At 42.4% G+C, this 24,096-nt stretch overlaps 1 protein-coding gene across 5 annotated transcripts in view; it reads left to right on the top strand.

Moving 5' to 3' along the window:
* The window catches only part of PCED1B (PC-esterase domain containing 1B), a 130,332-nt gene that overhangs the window by 15,186 nt on the left and 91,050 nt on the right, over positions 1-24,096 (top strand). For 4 of the 5 annotated variants that reach the window (XM_045184410.3, XM_045184405.2, XM_071221048.1 and 1 more), the window contains exons 2-3: positions 7,257-7,361; positions 8,902-8,977. The gene's annotated coding sequence lies outside the window, so the exon portion shown is untranslated. Of the gene's footprint in view, positions 1-7,256; positions 7,362-8,901; positions 8,978-18,041; positions 18,091-24,096 lie in introns of all 5 variants that reach the window. The other variant, XM_071221046.1, reaches the window with a different exon arrangement.

Raw genomic sequence — 24,096 nt, 5'->3', positions numbered from 1 at the left:
AGTCTAAAATATGTTCTACTTTCTGGGTTTTTTCTCTATCCCGTGGATTATTTAGAGTGTATTGTTTAATTTTTAGGCAGTTGTTCTTTTTCTATTTTTGCTGTTGATCTCTAGTTTAATTCCAGGGTGGTCGGAGAGGGTGTTCTGAAAGACTGCAGTATTTTACAATGTATTGACTTTAATGAATATGCCACGACATGAGTGTGGTTGGTCATTAGCAGGTGCAATTTTACACGCATGGCAATTAGATCTGGTCTGCTCATTGTGCTGGTAATATTTTCTATATCCTTACTGAGTTTTAAAAACTTTTTAATTTGTTCTACCAACTGTTAAGAATAATGTGTTAATGATTCCCACTGTGATTGTTGGCTTTGTGCTTTTCCTTTTTGTTCTATCCATTTCTTGTTTGGTTTCTTTTGAAGCAGTGCCCTTGGGTGCATAGAGACGTAGGATTGTACCGCCTTCTTGGACTGTCCCACTCATAATTATGAACTCTCACTTCTTATCTCAAATAAAAATTCTTACCTTAAAGTCACATTGCCTGATATCGGTAGTTACACAGATTTTTGTTGCTGTTAGTATCTGCATGGTCTATTTATCTTCCCTTTTACATTAAACATTTCTTTATCATCATAGTTAAAGTGTATAGTTGGGTTTGTTTTAATCTGGTCTGACAACCAGTCTTTTACTTTGAATTTAGTTCACGATATTCAGTGTAATTACTCACACAATTGAGGTTCTAGCTTCCAACTCATTTTTTCTATTAGGCTCTTCTCTTTTACATTCCTGTTTTCTATTTCCCTTTTCCTCCTTTTCTTTTCCTCATTTACATTATTGAAATTTTTATTATGTAATATTTTATTTAATAACTTATAAATTATATATTAGTTTCCTATTCTAACAGTAGCTATCCTAGAGATCACCACATATATCCTTGACTTATTATAAAATTATACAAATTATTATTTTTACCACTTTTCTGATATTCTTAGACCCTTAAATCTTTGATACCATTTAACACTTGTAAATTTTGTGTTGTTCTTGGTTTGCATTTTAGTTCTACATAGTTTTTATACTACAAAGGACACTACAATTATTGTTTTGTACAGTCAATAGTAATTTATAAATACCTATATATTTACCCTTTCCATTGTGTTTTTCCTTCCTTCATTTTCTTAGGAAATAAACTTGCAACAGAGCCACTAATTAAGTGTACTAGTTTAAATATATTTGAGATGAAATTTTGTTTAAATAATCACCAAAAGTAGATTGTAAGTTTGGGTAAAATAACTTCAGTATCAAGGCCAGGCAATAACACTGACTTTTCAGTAAGGTACTGAAATTATGCAGTCAAATTCAAACATTCACTGAGTGTTACTCTGCAGTTTTCAAAGAGCACTGACATTCAGCCCGGGGTTGATCCTATTACTGACGTGATGAATGAACCAGAAAGACAAAGAAGGAGGGGTGGTGGGAGGAAAGGGATTTTCCCACAGTTACACACCGTGTCTTGAACTCAAGTCCCTCGAGCCTGGTTCACCCCTCTGACTATCTGTACCAACTAGAAATACCAAAATAACTTGTGTCCCTAAGGATAAATGTGCCTATAGAACATACATCCCTCAAAATGCAGTTTAATTCCAGCTTCTTCAGTGATCACCCTCTTCCTGCTTCTTACAGCTCCTTATCACTAGATTTTCAGAAATCAAAACACATATAAACATCTGCCTGTGGCAAACACAGACGTTTCCTCACAACTGGAAAGCCAGGCATACGTGGGGAAGGGAAAGTGAGGCTGATAATATACTGTTTATTTTTGTTTTTCTGCTTAGTCTTCCTTTCCAGGCACTGGACTGAACTTAGTTTTCAGAGCCAGAAATGATGATTGTTTATGTATCTAAATTTATTCATACTCTGCTCATAGAAATTTTTAGGTACGATGGATTCCAGGATTATTTTGGGAGCTTCTCACTGATGGAATCTAGACTGGATTCAGGGGAAAGCTAACAAACACATACCATAAAGAGACATTAGTGATGTAGACTTTTGGTGTACATACGACTATTCTACTCATGTAGCATAAGGCAGATTAGGTGCTTACTGAAGGTAATTAAGTAAGTGAATAGCTTCTCTCCTCAGTTTACCCAAAGTACTGACACAAAGCAAAGTAGGATAGTGTTTGGAACACGGATAAAAATTTGGTTTCTGGTTCTCCGTCCTTCTCCCCCTACTACAAATTTAAGCCAAATTACAGAAGCTACAGTCGGTGGTTCTGGACTATACCACTGAGAGTTCACATCCTGTGGGGGCTGAGGTTGGCCCCAGGTCACACCAAAGTCAAGTACAACCAAAGTTACTTGAGAACAAAATTAGAACTAATCAGAAGAAGGCATGTCTATAGAGAAAAGAAATAAGAAATGCTTTAAAAGGCAAGGAGAAGAGTCAAACGAGGAGTCAAAAAATGAAAGAAACGATCAGAGTTCAACCGACTTGAGTTTCTGACTATTTCCCAGCTTCCGTCGCTGTGAAGTCCATCTGGACTTTGTTTCCTGCTTCTGGATGTCTGTAAGACTGCTGGCTTTATCTTCACAGTTAACTCCTCTTTATAATTTGAGTTAATTCCAGCAAGATTTGATTCCTAGCAACCAACAAACATTCCCTTTACTAGTGGGTTTCCCTTCGCCCCCACCCAGGCACCCAGCGCTTTGGTGCGGCCCTTCTCGCTCCTGTGAGAAGCAGCGTGGGGGATCTGACTCCCTGCACACTGGCAAACGCTCGGTTTGCTGACTTCTCGGGAAACACTTTAGAAAAGCACTGCCAGGAGAAGGCAACATCAGACACGAAGTAACAAGAAGTCACAATGCCGTTTTAGGAGGAGTCTTCCCAGAGTACCTCCTGTGATCTCCATAGCTGACCACTATCACTTATTCTGCCTAAGAGGGATACTTATCATTACAGATTAACCTTTCCCTGTCCCAGACACACCACACACGTATCATATCAGCTCTTCTATCAGACTGTAAGTGCCTTGAAAATAGGGCTTATGTTTATACCATCTTTGCATACTTAGCACCTTAGTGCAATGTCTGACAACTATAGCATTCATTTGAATGATATGTGTCGTGTATGTAATTTGAACGAATATCCTTTCTCCACCTGTCATGAATGTTTTGAGAATGCCGGAGCCCAATATTCAGGTATCACGTTTTCAGAAACCCTCCTTTTCCCTTTACCATTCCTCTGGGCTTCCCAGTATCCTGGGGCTTCTGTGAGCTCTGCTAGCATTATTGAAGAGCAGGAGGAAAGAGGAAAGCAGTATTAGCCTTTACTTAGCCCAGGAGAGTAGGCTCAGTGCTGGCCCAGCCACACTCATAAAGTCATAATTAAAGCAGGCTATATAGGCAATTGAAAGGAGTCGTCTGAGCCAAGAACACAACCTCGCATTCCATCTGGCCACTCCCAACGTCAGCCCACGAGGTCACAGGCTCACGTCCATTACATGCCGGTCATAAAACTGACGTCGTGAAGAAGACGCAGCAGGCACACGGCACATCTGCATCGGCGCAGGTGTACAGGTGCAAACCCGCGGCCCCAAAGGGCAGCGTTTAACTCTCTCCTTAGAAAAGAGGCCATTCTCTCAGATTTGACCGAAGGCCGGTGAGGGACTATTAATATAAACTCTCAAAAGAGGACTGTTCATAAACACTGTTTTAGAAAAATTATCTTCGTGCATAAATGACTGCTTTATCTGAGAGACGACCATTCACATTTTATTTCCCTTTTCTGTGTCATTAAAGGCCAGAGTAATATTCAGAACTCTCAAAAGTCACATATGGAAATAAAAGAAAATTATGCGTTGAGCATGTTTGGTTCTCTAGCACTTTATGTGTTTGTCTTTTCTTGTGCAATAGTATCATTTATTTTCTAAACATTTCCATTTTTACAGCATGAGTCATTGTTAATGGAGAAACCAGCTGAATAATCCACCCATCAACCGATATAGTTCTTTTTCTTATATGTGTTTATCATTGTATTTAAAAAGACGTTAGGAATTTTTTCATTTGAAATACTTTTCTCATTTGGCTGTTTGCTTTGGTTTACAAGGAATATGGTAAAGCTATCACTAACTTTGTGTTGGTTCAGATTCCTGTTCGTAATCCCGAGTCAGAAACGAGTCATGTGTGATCCTCCAGCGTCGCAGATGTGGTGCCTTCCATACAGGAGAGAAATAGAGAGTCCAGGAAGGAGAGGGTGGAAAGGAAAGGTTTTCTGGTCCGAGAAAGGCCAGTTACACTTTAGCTTCTGGTGTTAAATCCATAAGAGTTGACTTTGATTGTTATTTGACCATCTCGTTTCAATAAATCTGAAGTATCTAGTTATCCCATCTCAAATGTGATCACCTAGGATTTGAGTTCCTTTTAGTGTATTCATTTGTGGGGCATATCTTTTATTATACGTTCCAGATGGCCTCAAAAAAACGTATGCAGAAAGAAGCAAAATATTACTTGGAACCAAGCAATGATTTGAATGGGAAAACACTGGCCTGAGAGTCAAGAGAATGGAATGCTGGTCACTGTGGTGTCCCCAGTGGGTTGATACTTTCTGTCATGTATTTGGTAAAGTGAAAGCTTCAGTAAAATGAGATTCTTCCCATGACTGAAACCTCATTCCAAGGTTCATGGACCCTTTTCTTTTTATTTGTCTTTTGACCCAAACTTGTGACATTAAACCTTCCTAATTATTATGCATCTAACAATCTACTGTTCAGTAGCCAACATATATTAATTGTGATCATTATTATCAGCTGCCTTAATATTTCTCATTCTAACTATATCAGTGGTGAAACCTGGATTAAAAAGAAGGGTTTGGGTTTATTATGCTTTATTTCTAAGAAAATAACTCTGAGAAATCATCTCAGACAATAGCTTCTCCCTAAAACCCCTGTGCTATCGGATGGACCTGGAGAGCATCATGCTAAGTGAAATAAGCCAGGCAACGAAAGACAGATGCCGTATGATCCACTTATGACTGGGATCTAAGGAACAAGGTGAACTAAAGAGCAAAATAGGATCAGAGGCACAGAAACAAGGAACAGACTGACAGCTGTCAGAGGGAAGGGGGGACTGGTGGAAAGAAGGGAAGGGACTGGACAAAGAACACGTGTGCATCACCCATGGACACGGACAGCAGTGTGGGGACTGACTGTGAGAAAGGGGGTCTGGGGGGGAGGGGCAAAGGGGGAAAATTGAGACAAATGTAATAGCATAAACAATAAAAAATTAAAAAAAAATAAAACCACTATGCTATTGACTCTCAGGTAATTCTCAAGAAACTAAATAGCTCTTACCAAATTATCTTCCTAATATATCCATATTATAGACTTATAGACTACCTGCTCATTAAAACACATGGCCTACCAAACTCGTATTTTAACACCATTGGCTTTTAGACTTTAGAAACAATTTCAATGCTTGGAAAAGTCTGGTGAGCATGATTACATGTGGAGCTTTTCAGATACAATGTATCAGAGAATATAACTAGATTAAAGCATTTGTGACATGTTTTAACATTTTTGTGCTATTTTCATCACGCCTTGTAATAGTAATAATAAATGGTGCAAAGATAATAGTTTTATCTTTTCCCCCTACGGTTCCTCGCCAGGGCTGCTTTGTACAGTTTCCCAGTCAGCCAGGGCCAGTCTGCGCATCGTCTTTGTTATGCTGGGCGGGGATTCTAGGTTTCCTTTCAGGGCTAGTGCATTACAGTAGTTGGTTGGACCATAAAATTTCCATTGTTGGTCAGAAATGATTGCCTACTGATACTTTCGTACGGCTCAAACTAAAGAGCTCCGAGTTTGAATTCCAGCCCCCAGAGTCACTAGCGCTCATTGGTTTGGGAACCGCGAACAACACCTACTTTGCTGGGTTGATATGAGGCTTAGCATTGACATATAGAAGTACTGTGTCTGGCAATAGGAAGTGTTCAACAAATAGTTAATAATATGACATTATTATTAATGTAAGTAACTTAGGGAGTTTCTTCGCTTTCTCTTGAGCAATTTCTGCATATGCGGCAAAGGGGATGGTTGCTGTGATTGAGAGAAATGGAAAGTATTTGCCAAGCATAATCTTTAAAACCCCAATAGTGTTACAGGCCTTCTATTCCTGTCCTGTACACCCTGGTATGTCCTAGTAAGGTCACAGATAAAGTTTGACATGTACTGGGTCGAATATCTAAATAGGAAATACACTGAAGCAAAGCAACAACAGAGTTAAAAAAAACAAATCAAAGCACCCGGCAAACATTCTGAACTTTTGGCAGACGAATTGGACTGCCTGAATCCCCATGACTCCGAGTTATTAATAGTGACTCATTTTGCCATATTTTGGGCAGTTACATATTTGTATAGCATACAGTGTGTGTGAGGCTTTCAAGGCTCAATGGCTTTCTGAAAAATGTGTTATTCCGGAATGGAGCAGGGCCAGGAGGATGCCATTTTGTCATCTGTGCGGCACCTACCACGCTGCACTGTTAAATGCTAAGGAAAGTGGGGGCTGCGGCAGTGCCTGGGACGCAGCTCTCATCTGCTCCGCCAGAAGCCACGGTGCCATCGCGAGTTGCACGACAGTAGTAATTCGCAGCTGTTTATGACGGTGTTAATAGCGAGGCTCTGGATTGAAGGCTGTGTTTACATGCCGCGCAGCAGAACGGTTCTGTGAATCATTCCCGCAGTGACTTTTGGCCAAACCAACCAGCCAATTAATGAAAACAAACCAGTTGGTCTTGAAGCTGTGATTAACAGGTCTGCGCGTTCGTCTTCACTTTCCTGATGCTGCTCCGCATGGGAGACTGGGTGGACTCCTGCCCCCTGGCCGCCCCCTGTGTGTCTGCCCTGCCCGCCCAGCCCTGCAGCCCTCTCTCCGCCCTCACTCGAAACCCTAGGTCAGTTTGAAAACTCCTGAGGACTACCTGTGAACGTATATTAGAAAACACGTTTATTTTTAGCACATGTTTATTTTCTCATTGTCATCGCTCCATTGTATGACCCAGTGAGGAGTCCTGGCTGCCCATTCACGTCAAGACCAGTGAAACACTTTTCATTTGTCCATCAAAACCGACTTTGGGTTTTAGTTAATTATCACTTCCTGACAGCCTGAAGGTCAGGCTATTATTTCCTTGTTTCCCATAGCAGTTAATCTCCTCATTAAGGGTGATGGAAAATGAATAATTAAACCCATGCCATTTTCATATTTCAGATAATGAGAAGACCTGAGGTCCTGGAGGAGCCATGAGAGAAGACACGAAAGTGTTGGAGGCTCTGCTTCCCGGAAGCACGTGAGTCTCTCTCCTCTGGTCTTACGGTGAGGAAGGTTCTGCTGAGGCTTTTCCACTAAATGAATACAAAACAATGTGAAAATAGAAGCAGTTATTGGGCTCATCTTTGCTGCTCACTGGCTGTGTGACTTGGGGAAAGGCAGCTGACCTTGGACATGAAAGGTTTTTTTTTTTTGCAAAATGGGAATAATAATAACCAACTTAGAGAACTGTTTGCATTAACTCGACTCCCTCTGTGGGTCGCTCATTGAGGTAAGGGTTCGGGTTAAATTGTGGTAGGCCTTAGAGGAAAACATCCCCAGGCTGCCACACCTCTGGGGCCTCAGGGAATGCAGATTACTCTAAAAAGACCTTTTGGGGGGTGGAGGCAGTAGAAAGACACAGTGGATGGTACCCAGAAGAGCACCCCTGGTGAGAGCAGATGCCTCTGCCCTTCCTCCAGTTCCCGTCTCACTGGAAGCCACTCGCCCTACGCCTCCCAGTCTTGCTCTATTGAGACTGGTCAGGGGGCCACCTTTGTACTGTGACTCCTGTCTCCCCTGTTTTAGGGGCACCTGAAGCTCATGATGACCAAAAGTGGAGTCAGCCCTTCTAAGGAAGTCCTATCCCCCTGAGGGAGTACTTCCAAGTATCACATGGTCATTTCCTTTGCTCTGCTAGACCGCGGGCTGTGGGAAGTGTGGATAGTGCCCTGCAAGGTGCAGAGTTCGGGAAAGCTCTGCAGAGGAAGGGGGATCTCGGCTGGGACCAAGGGCATTCAGGTTGTCCGAGGGAAGGAAGGAAGACGTTCCAAGTTGGTGAGGAGAGCCTCGAACAGGGAATCTTTCCAGAAGCTGGACGATAGACTGTGTAAGGGAGTAAAGGTAGCTGGCCTACTGAGATAGGGTTGGATTAAGGCCTTAGACATTCTCCGGCAGTCAGTACAGGCAGGGGTGTGGAGGCGGCGTGTTAGGAGGGGAGAGTGTGTAGTGTTGTGCCTGTGGAATGGGTGGGGATAGACTTAGGGAGGGGGACTAGGGCCTGAAGTAATGCAGACCTGGGAATAAACAAAGGGAAATAAGAAGCACTGGGGTGGTCACATGACTACACACATCGATTATATGCGAAGGGAGGAGAAACCATTGCTCAAGACTGACTTTTAAGTTTTATTTTGTCAATGCTATATCCCAAACTGTCATTCAGTAAATCCCGACTGAATTTTTGTGGGGAAAATATTTTGCCCCTTTAAAAAAGATTCTAGTGAGAAGCAGCTTTAAAACTGCTTCTGAAAGAAAGGAAGTCACAGGGGAAAGTGAGTGGAGCGTGAGTGATTGAAAGAATGACAGTGCTGGTGTCTCTCGAAGAACACGCGACGAGCTGACACTTCATGGGGAGGTTCTGTCTCGTAGCTACTTTGTTCCCACATCGATATTGGGAAATACTTTCTATCTCTTCCCATAAAGTGTCGAAAAGTGTACTAATGATGGTGTAGTTAGCAAGTTTTACCATTTTCAATTGAAAACCTTACATGAAAGTTAGAAAGTTAAATCCGGAAGAGAACTGAAATATCCTTCCATCCTTTTACAGCAGAGGAAACAGGACGAGAGCGTGAGCCACCCACCCAAAGGCTCCCAGCCGCCTGTGCCAGACCCGCTGCTGGAAGGTAACTGCTTTGACTCCCGGTCTAGTGCTCTTTCCGCTTCTCCACAAGAACCCCCAAAGACCATGTCACTGCTGACACAGAAGAGTGGTGTTTTCTCTTCCTGAGCGTGCATAATTATTTCCTTTTTATGGAACTAAATCATTAGCGGTGAAGTAATACTTGTGTTAAAGATATCTTAACCCGGTGATTGGGGTGGGGATTGTACGCATAGAGGGAAGGAAGGTGGGTGTGTAGGAAAGCACTCTGGCCAGCCTGCTTGACTGGGGTTCCAGGTGAATTCACAAAGCATCAGCAAACCACTGGCTCTGAAACTCACAAGTTTCACCACCCCAGGTGGACCACCACCCCAGGCCCCTGAGCAGAGGCCTGGAGCCCCTGCCAGAGAGTCACAGGGGCGACCTGCTGCACACTCCCCCTTGTGTGAGTCTTCTCCGTTCTCAGAGGGGTTCTGAGATGACTCTAGTACCAGCTGCAACATGGGGGCAGGGCTCTCCACACCACCAACCAATTCTCCATCACCTGCTGGGTGTCCTATAGCTCAGCTCAAGTCCTGGAGGTGGCATCAGATCCCAGTGGTTAAGGGCTCAGTCCTGGAAGACTGCCTCCCTGCCTCAGTTCCAGATGCCAATCACAAGTCCAGTTGTCACCTGGGCTTCTGACCCACCGACTATAGATCAGAGGTTGCAACTACCCTTGCTGGGTTTGTTTAACAAGCTAACGCAGCTCACAGAAATCAGAGAAACATTTTACCTGTTAGATTATTAGTTTGTTATAAAAGGCTATAACTCAGGAACAACCAGAAGGCAGAGATGCACAGGGCAAGGTATGGGGAAAGGGTGCAGAGCTTCCCTGCTCTCTCCAAGTGCTTCACTCTCCCCAGATCCCCACACATTCACCCATCTGGGTGCTCTCCAGCCCCCACCCCCACTCTACACTTTTGGGATTTTATAGAGGCTTTCTCATGTAAGCATGATCAACTTCTCGGTTATTAACTCCGTTTCCAGCCCCTCTCTCCTCCCTGGAGGATGGAGCTGAAAACTTCAGGCTTCTAGCTGTGACTTGGTCTCTCTGGTACCCAGTCCTTTCCAGGAGCCACCCAGAGTCACCTCATCAAAACAGATGCTCACAGTCCTCCTACCACTTGGGAATTCACAAAGGTTTTGGGAGCCCTGCGTCAGGGACTGGGGAATAAAACCATATGTATATTTCTTATTATAAATCACAGTATCACAGGGCCCTTCCCCTTGACTTTGCAGAAGTTTCTGCTCCTACAGGGCACCCTTCAACCTCAATTCCCTGTTGTCCACCTTTCCTAGAAAAAGTTTAAAGAAAAGATAAATTCATCCTGTCAGAGCATACTTGTTTTCTTTCTCCTCCAACTTCTTTTCATTTCTCAGGCCCTGACTCTCATCCACGTGAAATTGCATTTCTCCACCATGGGCATACACACATCAGGGCCCTGATTGCTCAGCCTCGTCTGCATGGCACCTTCTCCCCCAGACCTGTTTCTCTCTGTATATGAAGAACCTTTGCTGGGAAGGGGATGCCCCAAGAACCTTCACGGGTCACTGCTGCTGACCGTCTTCCCTATGTCAGGGACCTGGCCTGGGGTCAGGCGCAGAGTCCTGGTCAAGAGAAGCTGCGGGTTTAAGTAACGGAAACTCAAACAGTTGTGTTATATTAGAGTAAACATTGGGCAAGAACATAGGCAACTGAGGTCTTTGAAAGGCCAGAACTGTTAGCACAGCCCAGTGAAGCACTCGAGAACAGCAGGCCCTAAACAACGTCATTTCTTCCGTGTCGTTCTGTTGTAATGGTGGTGGGCTGCGGTAGGAATTAACTCTGGTTTTTGTCCACGCACCTAGGGTAAAACTGGCTCCGTGGTGCGCAGTTTCCCTTACGTTTCAGGACTCTGTCAGTGGCATTCCAGGAGGACTCACTGGAGTGCGTTTTCATTGGGATGGTGTTGCATCAAACACAGGCTGTCTGGCTTCATGACATTTCCATTTCATAACTGGGTCAGAAAGATATGGTGGTAGGCGGTAAGTTTCTTAAGTTTACACACACCCTTCACGTATTATAAATGTCAACTTTTCCTGTCAACTTTAAAATTTTCAGAATTAGCTAGAACTTTGAACGTTTTTCTTTCTTGGCCACCTCCTGTTTTTGCTGGTTAGCTCCTCAGACATTTTTACTGAGGTGTTACCATGTCTCTGTTCTCTAGATGCTTATTAAGCCATGAATGGCGAGGACAGTTGGATCTTCCAATTTTAGGCATTCATCTCACTTCCTCTCTCTTTCTGTCAGTATTTCCTAACTTTTGATTCTTTAACTTGGGAATCATCTGGTGCTGACTTGTATTGAATCTGGCATCAAGACGGAGTTGCTGATTCATTCAATCATTCACAGAATGTGTTGGATGCAAATTATATGCCAAGGATGCTCTAGGTGCTGCTGAGGAAGTCATGGTGAGTGATGATGCTTTTGGTTCCTGCCCTCACTGGGTTTCCATTCCAGTTAAGCAGACAAGCAGCATATAAGTGATCATATAAGTATATGATCATATAAGTATATAGTTAAAATTGTGATAAATGGAATAGAGGAAAAATAGTTAAGACAATTTCCAGCCCTGGCTGGTGTGGCTCAGTGGATTGAGTGCCGACCTGAGCACCAAAAGGTCACCGGTTTGATTCCCAGTCAGGGCACATGCCTGGGTTGTGGGCCAGGTCCCCAGTGGGGGGCATGTGAGAGGCAACCACACACTGATGTTTCTCTTCCTCTCTCCCTCCCTTCCTCTCTAAAAATAAATAAATAAAATCTTTAAAAAATTTCCAATAGTTAACAATTTTATCAACTGGAATTCTTTCTGTGGAAACATACTTAAACCTTTAAAAAATTTTATGATGAAATTAAAATAAATGTGTATTATTCATTATGTAGAATTGTTATGTCCATTTTTCATTTTCTGCCCAGCACTCCTTCCTCTTTCTTATTATAACAAAGCCCCTTCCAGTTACCAGAAATGGTCATGTGATTCAAAGGAAGACTGAATCCTTCTCCAGGGTTTTTCCACGTGTAGCTCCCCGGACGGTTTTCCCCTTGCTGCTAGCTGAGGGCTGCTATCATCCATGCCCATCCCTCCTCCCCTCAAAGTCCCCACTAGCACTTCCGATTGGGATACAGGAGACATTAAACTCCTATTTCCAGCTCAGGTGAGTTTGAGTCCATTCTGTCACTCCCTAGCGATGAGTCCACATTGATACAGAAAGCAAGTTGTTAGCGGTGTGAGTATTTCTTAGGACAGATTATCAGATGTGGCCGGGCTGCCTGGGCATAACTTGAAATGAATCCCTTGAAGTTCTGATTTTCTTGTTTGCTCTCCTCAAAGCAAATTTTCCTTACACCAAGCACCCCAATTCTTTGCTCTGAGTCAGTGGGGGAGGAGTGACATGCAGGAAAGATTCCCAAAGCTCAGGTCGGTGAGTGCGGGTGGCAGGTGTCACAAGTCCAAGGCGTCACCTGGCTGCTTCGGCAGGAAGAGGCCTTTTTACATGTTTATTTGTCATTTGCATTTCCTCTTAGGTTTCCATTACCTCACTTTTACAGTAGGATGGAATCATCTCTAGAATCAGTCCTGTTATTTCATTTAAGTTTTCGTCTTCTCTTTAATCTTTGTGTCTCTATTTAATTTCACTGTTTGATTTTAGCAGAGTGTAACATCGCAGGGCTCACACAGACTTTGTCTTCCTTTGGCAGATTTCTGATTCTAGGTAGAATTCTTTCAAATTTGGTTTCCTCATGATTCAGATATGGAAAGGAAAACTAAAATAAACTTTCCAGCATGCCTGTAATCTCAATTTAAATCAATCTAGGTTGAATAAAAATGACCTATTTGATAATATTTTACTTTTGCACTTTCTAAAGAACAGAATTGGAGGCAAAATAATTGTAAAAAGAAGTTTCAGGAAGTTTAGAGTACTACGTTTGGGGTTTAAAAATGTAGTATTTTGCCCTGGTGGGTGTGGCTCAGTGAATTGAGTGCTGTCCTGTGAGCCAAAAGGTCACCAGTTTGATTCCTGTCAGGGCACAGGCCTGGCCTGCAGGCCAGGTGCTCAGCTGGGGGTGTGCGAGAGGCAACCTGCTGATGTATCTCTCACACGTAGGAGTCTCTCCCCCACTCTTTCTCCCTTCCTCTCTCTCTAAAAAAATAAATAAAATATTGTTTTAAATATAGTGGGTTTTTTTTTTTTTTTACCATTATCTGTGTCACTTTTAGCAAATCATTTTCCTTTTCCCTCTAAATGGGAATGAAAAGGGGAGGGGTAAACCGTACAAGTGATTCTCAACCCTGTCTGCACATTAGAACTACCTGAAAAAGTTAACCAAAAATTCTGATGTCCACCCCAGGCCAGCTAGATCAGGACCTCTAGGAACGAGACCTATGCATCGGTATTGTCTTTAAGAGCCCGGGTGATTTGCACGTGCAACCAAAAATGGCGATCACAAAGCGATGCTTTCTCATACCCCTTGTAGCAAACATCTTTTTGACTCTAAAGCGATGTGGGCAGTGTATCAAACCCTTCAGTGATTTTAATCCAGTAAAATGGGGATTCTACTTTATTTTTCCACATAGGCAATGGCGTTTAGAACTGGCTGAACTAGACAGCTTGTTGGATGTTTGCTAGTGGCTGAAGTCATTTATAAGTTCTCTTGCGTTTCCCACTCCTCCTACGGTGTTCATCTCTTGAAATGAAACATTATTATGGGCTTTCGTTGAACTAAGAAGTAAATGAACATATCCTCGTGTTCATAGGAACATTATTCACAATAGCTAAAACATGGAAGCAACCCAAGTGCTCATCAAAGATGAATGGATAAGCAAAATGTAGTATGTACATACAATGGAATATCATTCAGCCTTAAAAATGAAGGGAATCCTGACACGTACTACAACATGGATTAAACTTGAGGATGTTACATGTGAAGTAAGTCAGTCACACACACACAAAATTACCATATGGTTCCCCGTATATGAGGTACTGAGAATAGTCAAAACGATAGAGACCAAAAGTAGAATTATGGTTACCACAGTAAAAAGAAAATTTCCTTTTAAGTAATGAACAGAGGGGGTAAAGAAACGGTCGATGTGCTGCACAAATCACTAATCTGGAGGACAGCCCACCTCACGCCTTCTGTCCCCACTTTGTGATTAAAAACAAGATCGCGGGGTTTAGAGTGTGTAACGCGAATTGGGCAGACGTGGTTGTCAATGAAGAGGAAAGTACAGGGTTAAAATAAGACCCACTTCAATAAACACAATTTATGGATTCAACAGCCATTCCGTCAACCTGTTAGTTATGACTCACAAGTATATTTCACCCAGGAAGTTTAATAACAGTTTGTGGTTGACGAGGACAACTGTCCAGCACAGGGCCTAGCCCCAGTTTCCTAACTAAATATGATATCTCTGCTGCACAAGGAACTTAGAGTATTACTGGGGGGACCAAATTTTTAAGGCACACAAAGACACTCCACGACACCCTCTTTATTTCACGACAGAGACCATCAGTGCAAAGGAAACGGTCTTACCTTGAACTTCAAGTGACGTGTTTCTACTCACGATTTGGGAGTTTAATCAATGAAAGGTCTGAGGCTCCCTGAGAAATTGCTTTGATCACCAAAACATGAACTTCATTTTGAGATCACACTACTGTGTCCTTTCAGGTCATTATCAATCAGGCTTTGCTCTGATGAGTCAATAACCAACCAACACTTAGCAGGGGTTGGTCCAACGTGAAGTTCGCTTCCCCAGGCTCCAGGTGCGGGGGAATGTGAGGTTAGAGCACCCAAGCGTTGAGCTCTTCAGTTCGAAAGCCGTATGCGGCATAAAAGAATGTGCTGCTATTCTTTGAAGTTTGACTTATATAACTTCATATTTCAAAGAGAAACACATTTCTCCTCCCACTGAATTCAGTTGCTTTAGAAGCAGCCTGATTTTTTAAAAAATTAATTTTTGGTAGACGTGAAGAGTATATTCAACATTCAGGTTATCTTAGTCATGTAAGCCCGGGGACACTGTGAACCTCATATTTTGAGTGACAAGGACACAGAGTTGAAAACCCTGTCCTTGAAGAGCTCGAGGGGTGACCAGCACCTGCATTCGAGAGGAAGGCCGCTTTTCACTGCTTCACAATGCGTGTGCTCCCGTTTGATGGGAGGAGGAGTACCTTCATGGTTTCCGCTGCCCCGCAGAAGGAATACATGCTTGTTATATTTTTATTTATATGTTTATAATATATATTTTGAAATTGTGGTAAACTGCACATGACATAAAATTTACCATCTGAACCATTTTTAAGTGCACAGTTTAGTGGCACTGAGGACGCTCACATTATTGTGCTGCCATCCTCATCACCCTCCACCCACAGAACTCTTCTCACCTTGCAAAACTGAAACTGCACCCATGAAGCAGTACCTCCCCACTCCCCTCCGCTAGCCTCTGGCAACCACCATTCGACTTCCTGTCTCTATGAATTTAACCTCACACAAGCGGAATCATCCAGAATCTGTCCTGTTGTGACTGGCTTTTTTCACTCAGCATAATGTCCTCAAGGGAGAGTTGTTTATTTTTTTTTAAGAGCTAATATTTAGAGTTGGTTGTTCATAAACAACCAACTGTGCTTGTTCTACCTGAGGTGTCCCAGTTTCTTTACAGATCTTATTAGAAAGTCACTTCTCTTTGGTGGTAAAAAAGCTGATAAAACGTCATTTTGCCCATGCCCGAGGGAAATCGGTATCATTCATGAATTGTGTGGACACTTCCAAGGATCCGTCAGCTCTCCAAAGCACCAGCACCACTCCTAAAAATGTCTGTGGAGGTTGTGAAGCTCTTCCACAAGAGGGAGAGAGAAGGCAGCAGGCTGACTCAGAGCTGCACACCAGCCCCGGCCCACACAGCTCCACGCCTGATTACGGGTGTGTGTGGCCATCTGCTATGTGGGTTTAGCAGTGAGAATGAGAGACTCAGGCTCCCCGTGTCACATGTTGCTGTTATTTTATTTAACACTGGTTATATGGCCAACACTGCACCAAGCACAGCATAAACCCGGAGTTCTCCAGCACCGTCTCTGTCTATGACACAAGAGACACTTCCGTGCAACTTGCTTCGGGGCATTGAGTCCTCCAATACACGGAAAAGTAGCCTCATTCCCTAATGCCTTTCAAATAAGGAGTCTTGATTGTTTAAACTCTAAAAGCGGTGCTATAATTTTTTTTTTAGGTAAGTGCTATTTCAATAAGAGTCTCTAGGCAAATTTCACTATACTTTATTAGGTTTCTGTCTTGGAGGAAAATATATCCTTCCATATTCTGTGGCGTTGTTGCAGGAAATGAAGTAGCCACTTCCACTCACTACATCCTTTACTCTTTCTATTTAACCAAGCAATGATTTCAGCTAAAGGGTTGTTGGTAATTTCAATCACAATCTATGTATTGGACTGTAGCAAATAGAAATTTGTGTTTTCCTCGTAGGAAAGCCACTCCCAAGGTACATTACTTTACCATAATGCCATCCAGTGTTGTAATCCTTTAACAAAAGTTTGTGAATTCACATTATCTGCAAATGTTCATGACAGACATAATACTCTCCTCTCTCTTATGCCCTTTAAAAGAGCCCCCAGTTCTCCCCTGGGCTCCGGGGAGTATTGAGATATTCCAGAGCTTCTCCCTGCAACCAGGACACTGAAGTTCTGAGCCTCCATCTGCAGCAAACTTCTTGGTTATATAAGAAATAGTCTTTGATCTGCCCCTGGCACATCCTACTGCCTTGCTGGGTACAAAACCAAACAGAAATTTCTTTCCCTTTCTCTTGCTTTAAAAAAAAACTTAAAATGAGAGTTGGCATACAATATTATATTAGCTTCAGGTGTACAACATAGTGATTAGATGTTTACATACTTTATGCGGAGATTGGTTATTTTTTTATATTTTGTGTATCTTTGTTGAATTTCTCACTGAGTTTATCTACTCCCGAGTTTGTTGAGCATTTTTATAACCAGTGTTTAACACTTCTTATGTGGTACATTGCTTGTTTGTTTTGTTTAGTTCTTTCTCTGGGTTTTGTTCTGTTCTTTTGTTTGGGACATTATTCCTATGTCTCCTCATTTGGCTGTTTCTTTGTGTTTGTTCCCACGTGTTCAGGAGATCCACTATATCTTCCAGTCTAGAAGAACTGGCCTCATTTCCCTGGCTGGAGTGGCTCAGTGGATTGGATGCCAGCCTGAGAATCAAAGGGTTGCCAGTTCAATTCCCAGTCAGGGCACATGCCTGAAAAGCCAGTTCCCCAATTGGGGGTGTGCAAGAGGCAACCAATCAATGTTTCTCTCCCTCTCTTTCTTCTCTCTCTATAAATAAATAAATAAAATCTAAAAAAAAAAAAAAAAAGGAGTGGCCTTCTAGAGAAGTTGTCTTGTGGTGTCCAGTGGCACAATCCTCCCTGGTCACCAGAGCCAGGGGCTCCTAGGGTGTCGCCTGTGTGGACTTTGTGTGCCCTCCTTTTGCAGTTGGGCTCCGCTTGTTGCCTGTGTGCTGGTGGGTGGGGTTGAGCCCACGGAGTGGGGATGGCTTTGGAGGGGCTCCAGTGGTGGCCCCAGCTGCCTGTGTTGGTTGTGAAGCCATGTGGGTGGGGCTCTGGTGCCGGCCTAGGCTGGCTGCTGCTTGTTTTGGACTTGTGACTGCTGAATTGTTGCTGTGCTTCGACCTGAGGCCAGCACAGCTTGTGTGGAAGATCTGGAGCACACCTGGGGAAGGCTCCAGCTGGGGCTAGCAGGTTGGGTGGGGCAGGATTTCGGGAATGTGGGGCAGGGTGAGCAATGTTAGCCAGGTTAATGGAGAGTGACAAGTTTGGCACCTGACTGCTCCAGGTCAGCCAGGTGGGAGGAGAGCACCGCAAAAGAAATAAAGGAACAATGGTACCCACCGGCACTTCCCTCCCCAGAGAGTTCCTGCCAACCCCTTCCCCTGCGGCCCTCCCCCTAATGTTAGTCAATTTAATTCCTCCCCATAGGACCCAGGCACTTCTTGAACTGCTGCCTCTGCGCTGGAGCTTGGAGCAAGTGAGTTTGTGTGTGAGCCCTTCAAGGGCAGTGTCCTGGTCTCCCATAGCCCTCTGTCTCTCTCAGATGTAACCCTTTTGGTTTTCAAAGTCAGATGTTATGGGGACTCCTCTTCCCAGCACAGGTGCCCTGGGCTGGGGAGCCTGGTATGGGGCTAGGACCCCTCGCTGCTCCTAGGAACCTTCAGCACTGTTTTCTCTCTCCCCATTTGTGAATTGCTACACCTGACCGGGCTACGTCTCTGCCCCTCCCATCCTCAGTGCGGCTTCTTCTTTAAATTCTTAGTTGTAGGAGTTCTGGCTCTCGGGGGTGGTTATTCTATATTTAATTGTAATTTTGATCTGTTTGTGGGAGGTGGTGAGTTCAAGATCTGCTTGCTCCACCGTCTTGACCCTGCATCTCAAGACTTTCCTTTTCTCCTAACTAATATCCCCCACTCTTGGTAGGTTTGTCTTTGTAGCCTGTAACCAAAAAGTGGCTTATCAAACTAGCTTTCTTTAATATCACACACAGTCTCCTCCCAGTTAAGTTGGATGCCTTATTCATCCCAAAAGTGCATGCTGGGATGTGCTGAGGTGGATCGAATGGACTCCTCGTCCAGAAGGAGTAGGGAGAGGGCTTACACTTCATTACCACAGTACGAGTCAGGGTATAATATATGTTCTAAGAGCAGGCTGGGGGGATTCAAAAGATGGGCAGGTCTCTGAATTTAAGATTTACAGATGAGGAGTGCAAGCAACCACCTTTTTTTGAACACACACTATGTATCAGGCACTGTGAGGCAGCTTACATATATTTTCTAGTTCGATCCTCACAACTATTAAGCATTTTTACCCGCCAGTTTAGAAATGAGGACACTGAGGCGTGTCCAGGTGTGATTGCTCGGTGTTTATGCTTATTCCATGCCAGTAACACTCCCCGCCTCATGTCCTGTCATTGATCACAGTCCCACACTTTACCAAAAAACAGGAGAAGCAAGCTTGGAAAACTTAGACAATCAGCTCTAACCAAATCTGAACTGCCTTCTAGTTCATATCAGAAATTTGTGGGACATGTATGCAGGGAAATATATATGCAAAAAAGGGTAACTGAAATGTGATTTTTTTTAAAGAGTGTGGTTTTGAGAGTCACGTATTTTGTTTAGAGAAGTTCACTGCTGAAGCCCTTTGTGTGTGCATAATTCTCTCTTCTTCCTGTGATTTCAGTTAGAAGGAGAATAAGTTTGGGGTTTCAGTTAATTTACTAAAGATTTTCTGGGGATTAGAAGAGATAAAAAGGCATAATAAACAGAGAGGCACATTTATGTAGAGAGAGCAGTGGTCAAAAATCAGATTCAGCACACCTTCTTGCGTGTCTACTATACACCACTATATTGTACTATTTATCTTCATAGCAAACCTGGGAGCTAGATGATAACCGCCCCCCATATGGACAAGTGAGGAAACTGAGGCCCTGATAGCTAGTAAGTGACGGAACTTAGATTCAAACTCAGTGCAGCTAGTGCCTTAACAGGAGGCACATGGAGACCTAGGCAGAGGCTTTTGAGCTAAATACACTCTGGCCCTTCGAAGCTGGTGATGCACACTCTTTCCCACACTCTTGCTTATCGCGTTAGCACACCGGCCCCAGACAGGGAACGTTATCCCTATTTCTGTGTCTGGGTCATAGAGCAGATGCATATTCTAGCTGAAGATTAGGTTGCCCTGAGTTAGCAGAGGCTGCCTCCCTGCTACATCCGCTATTGCTTCACCCGTGGGACTTTCTCAAGAAAAAGGAAATATTCCTCTCCCAGAAGCCTTCAGATTGCTGCCACCAAGCCTCCAGCTAGAGCAGGAATGGAGGCTCCCACCATGAGGAGCTTCCACTAAGGGCCAGGCCTCAGGGTAAACTTTCGAGAATTAGATGATGCCAGCACCTGGCATTCCATCATGATCTTCTTACTTCAAGGCACGGCAAGTTTGTTTTGGGTTTTTTTTTTTTTAAAGATATTCTAATTTCATGTTTCTGGCTGTCCATTAAGCAAGGTTTAACAACGTAATCTGGAGATACAAGCAGAAGAGTTTGGGAACTTAAACTATATGCAAATGAAGACTGTAATTTTTGTTTGAATTACTTCAAAGTGAGCATCATTTTCAAAAGGGAAACAACACAACACATTCAGTCAGTTCTAGTTTAATTCACTGTGGTCTGAATATAAGGCGGTGTTCCCAGCCTGTCACATAGGTTATCAGTAAGTGGTCCCATGCATGAGTGAATGGGTAGTGCCTTCAGGGCTTCGCTGGGCTCTCTTCAGCAGCACATATAGGCCTTTGTCAAATAGGACTAAAATAGGACTTTGCCAAATCCAAGGGTGACAGCAGTCTTTGGATTAGGCCTAATATGGAGAAAATAATAATGATAGAGGAAATTTCAGGCACAAGAATCAGAGCAGTTAAAAGCCTCTTTGCGTGCTCCTTTATTCCCTGCCAAAACCAATATTAAACCGCCTTCCCGTGGCATCTTCGATCCATTCCGGCCTCTGCTGCTGTGGTTTCTTCCCCCCTCGCCCCCTGCTCCCCCTGCTCCTCCCCAGCTCCCCCTGCACTGTCGGCCACTATCTGGAACTTCCACCTGGCACTTTTCAAGGGACAAACACAAAAGGTTTTGTCTTAAAGCAGCCAAGCTCACGAAGTACAACTGCATACTGCTTTTTAAAAAGAAGGCGTTGTGAATGCTGAATTACCTCCTATTGGGCAGAATTCTTTTACCTCACTGAAAGTGGGTTCAAGGAACAGGTCCTTCACTTGGATGCTAAGGGAGTTTCACGGGAATTTTAAAGGCATCACAAGTCCTGTATGGTGCAGTAATTGGTGATGTCCTCTGGAAATGCGTTAGTGAGTCTTTAATGCCACAACAGTCATCCCATTTGTTAATCCCACTTGTTTCTCACAAGAGGAAAGATAACCCCTCATTGGGTCGTATGTGATGTGTTATGGAGTCAGGACTATAAAAGGGAATTTGACCAAGAATCTTCCAGAACAATGGATAAATGAATGCATTAACAGGTAAATGAATTAAGCAGTAAAGTTAGGTACCTAGGATGGCTTTATTCAACTGGCCTGCAGTCTTGCACCTCCTTTGACACATCTCGACTGGGAATTTAAAAATCTTTAATATTTTAAAGGATGCTTCAGTGGCTTTCTAGCTCCTGGAGTTTTGATTGTTAAAATTCTTCCTTGGGTTGCGTGAGTTCAGGTACATTGTTATAATTCCAGAAATAACTTGCTTTGTTAAGATTAAAATTCTTTTTCTTCATGTTGATTAAGTTTCCTTAAAAATATTCAACAACCTTGGGGCTCTTTTGTTTCAACCACGCATGAGCTCATGTGGAATATCTGCGTTCTTGGCCTAAGTTTAGACATAGCGCTCCTCTGATTGTGTCAGCTTTCCTGCATTGGCATTAAACACTGTAACATGCTTTTTAACTTTTTCAAGGGCATAGCCGTCTGACGCCTACAAACAAATAAGAAAAAGGTTATTTATTTTCTTTCTTTTTCTTCGTGGTCTCCACCTTCATCTCCTCCTCCTCCTCTTCTTCCTCTTCCCCTCCTTCTTCTAGAAATATTTCAGTTAGAAAATAATCTATTTCATTACTGTTAAAAAAATGTGGTACAGATTGAATCTTATTCATCTTAGAGAGCAAGTTTTGTATTCATCCGCTGTGAAACTGTGTATTCTCCTAAGTGATGTGATGGTTATCAACAGCAGATTGAAGGCACCCTTTTCTGATTTATACCTCGTACATCTTCACATAATCAATCCTTTTATGTGTAACTATGGTCAAAGACAGTTGTACACAACAGTGCGAACTGCTGTGCTATGTTCTGATCTGGAGAAATTGTATACTTTTTTTTCACCTAAGAGCATGTATTAATTAGTGAGCTTAGGTTGCCATAACAAAATACCATAGACTGGATGGCTTAAACAACAGAGATCTACTTCTTGTAGCTCTGCAGGCTGGGGAGTGCATACCTTGCAGCTGGCCCATTCAGTTTCTGGTGAGGAAGCTCTTCCTGACTGGCTGATGGCTGCTTTCTCGCTATGTCCTCACATGGCAAAATGAGAGCTTGGTGTTTTTTCTTCTTCTTACAAGGGCACCAGCCCTATTGGATTAGAGCTTCACCTTAATGACCTCACTTAACCTTTATCACCTCCGCTCAGGCCCCATCTCCAAATATATTCACATTGGGGTTTAATGCTTCAACGTAAGAATTTTAGGGATACACAATTTAGTCCCTATTTTGTTCAATATCAGTAAAGACATGTACCCTTAAGTTAACACACTAGAAATCTATATTAAATGGATTAATGAAAAATTTAAATATACAAGATATACAGAAGAAAATATTTCTGAATCAACCATTGCATTATTTCTATTAGTTTATTTCTTTAGAGTTTTTTTCAGAATATGACAATTATTATCTCAAATGTTTTTATTTTAAAATTACCTTTACTAATAAAATTTTATGTGGGTTGACATGGTGTCAAGTATCCGGATGACAAATACAGAATTCTGTCATCTAAATATTTGCTGACACACCCTCTGTGCGATGGCTCTTGACTACAAAGGAGATATTGAGTAGTTCTCTACACATCAGTAACATCTGCCAAAATGCCTGAAGTAGTTTTAGTAAGCAAATAAATTTAATGGAGGAAGTACTTTTTAGGTCACAGTTTAGGAAAAGATGGCATCTTTATTATGAAAAGTGTCGACGTCTGTTTTTTAATCTGTAAAAACAAGACCGAAAACAAATAGTTTTGCCTAGATAATGTCTAAGTTTTTTCCAGTTTCAAAACTGTATAATTTACTTTGAGAACTTTATTTTCAAAAAGCATAATCAGATAAGAAAATCTGACTTTTGTCATACAAATTTTATCCTAAATATAGTAGGTAGCAGGCAACTTTATAATAGCTTACTACTCCTATAGTATAAGCTTTTAATAGTTAGATCATTTGAGCCAAGTCATTTGTCCATCTAAAAGCTAGTTAATCATTTATTGAAAATAGTAGAGTTGTGAGGTCCTGGACTGTGTCGACCATGAATGTTTGTAAAATCTTATTCTTTATAAAACAACAGTACTGGCACTGGCATGAAAACAGACATAAAGATCAGTGGAATAGAGTTTAGAATCTAGATGTAAACCGATGTGTCTATGGTCAACTTATTTTTGACAAAGGCACCAAGACCAATCAAGGAGAAAGAATAATCTTTTTAACAAATGGTACTGGTACAACTAGATAGTCACATGAAAAAATTGGACCCTTATCTCATACCATATATAAAAATTAGTTGAAAGCAGATCAAAGAACTAAACCAAAAAGCTTAAACTATAAAACTCTTAGAAGAAGACATAGTGTTAAATTTCATGTTCTCATATTTCACAACTGATTCTTAGATATAGCACCCAAAGCACAGGCGATAAAAGAAAAAATAGATGAATTGGACTTTTGTGCATCAAAGGACACCATCAAGAAAGCAAAAGACAGCTCACAGAATGGCAGAAATATTTGCCAATCATGTATCTGATAAAAGACTCGTGATCAGAATATATAAAAACTAATGACTCAGTAATAAAAAACAAATAACACAATTATAGAATAGGCAAAGGATCTGAATAGACATTTCTCCAAGGAAGATAACCCATGGCCAGTAAACACATGAGAAGATGCTTAACATCAATAGTCAGTCTTCAGAGAAATGCAAGTCAAAACTATAATGAAGGACTCCTTCACACCATGGCTAGAGTAAGACCTGTCAGAAAATAATAAGAATTGGCAAGGAGAAATCGGAACCCTTGTATGCTTCTGATGGGATGTAAAGTGGTACACCACTTTGAAGAACAGACTGGCAGTTCCTTAAATGTTTAAACATGAAGTTAACATATGGCCAGTGATTCTACTCCCAGGTATATAATCCCCCAAATTAAAGCATATGGCCATACAACAGCTTGCTCATGAATGTTTAT

This window comes from Desmodus rotundus, chromosome 3 (assembly GCF_022682495.2).
Source record: "Desmodus rotundus isolate HL8 chromosome 3, HLdesRot8A.1, whole genome shotgun sequence".
Lineage (NCBI taxonomy): Eukaryota > Metazoa > Chordata > Mammalia > Chiroptera > Phyllostomidae > Desmodus > Desmodus rotundus.
This window is presented reverse-complemented; position numbering and strand designations above follow the sequence as displayed.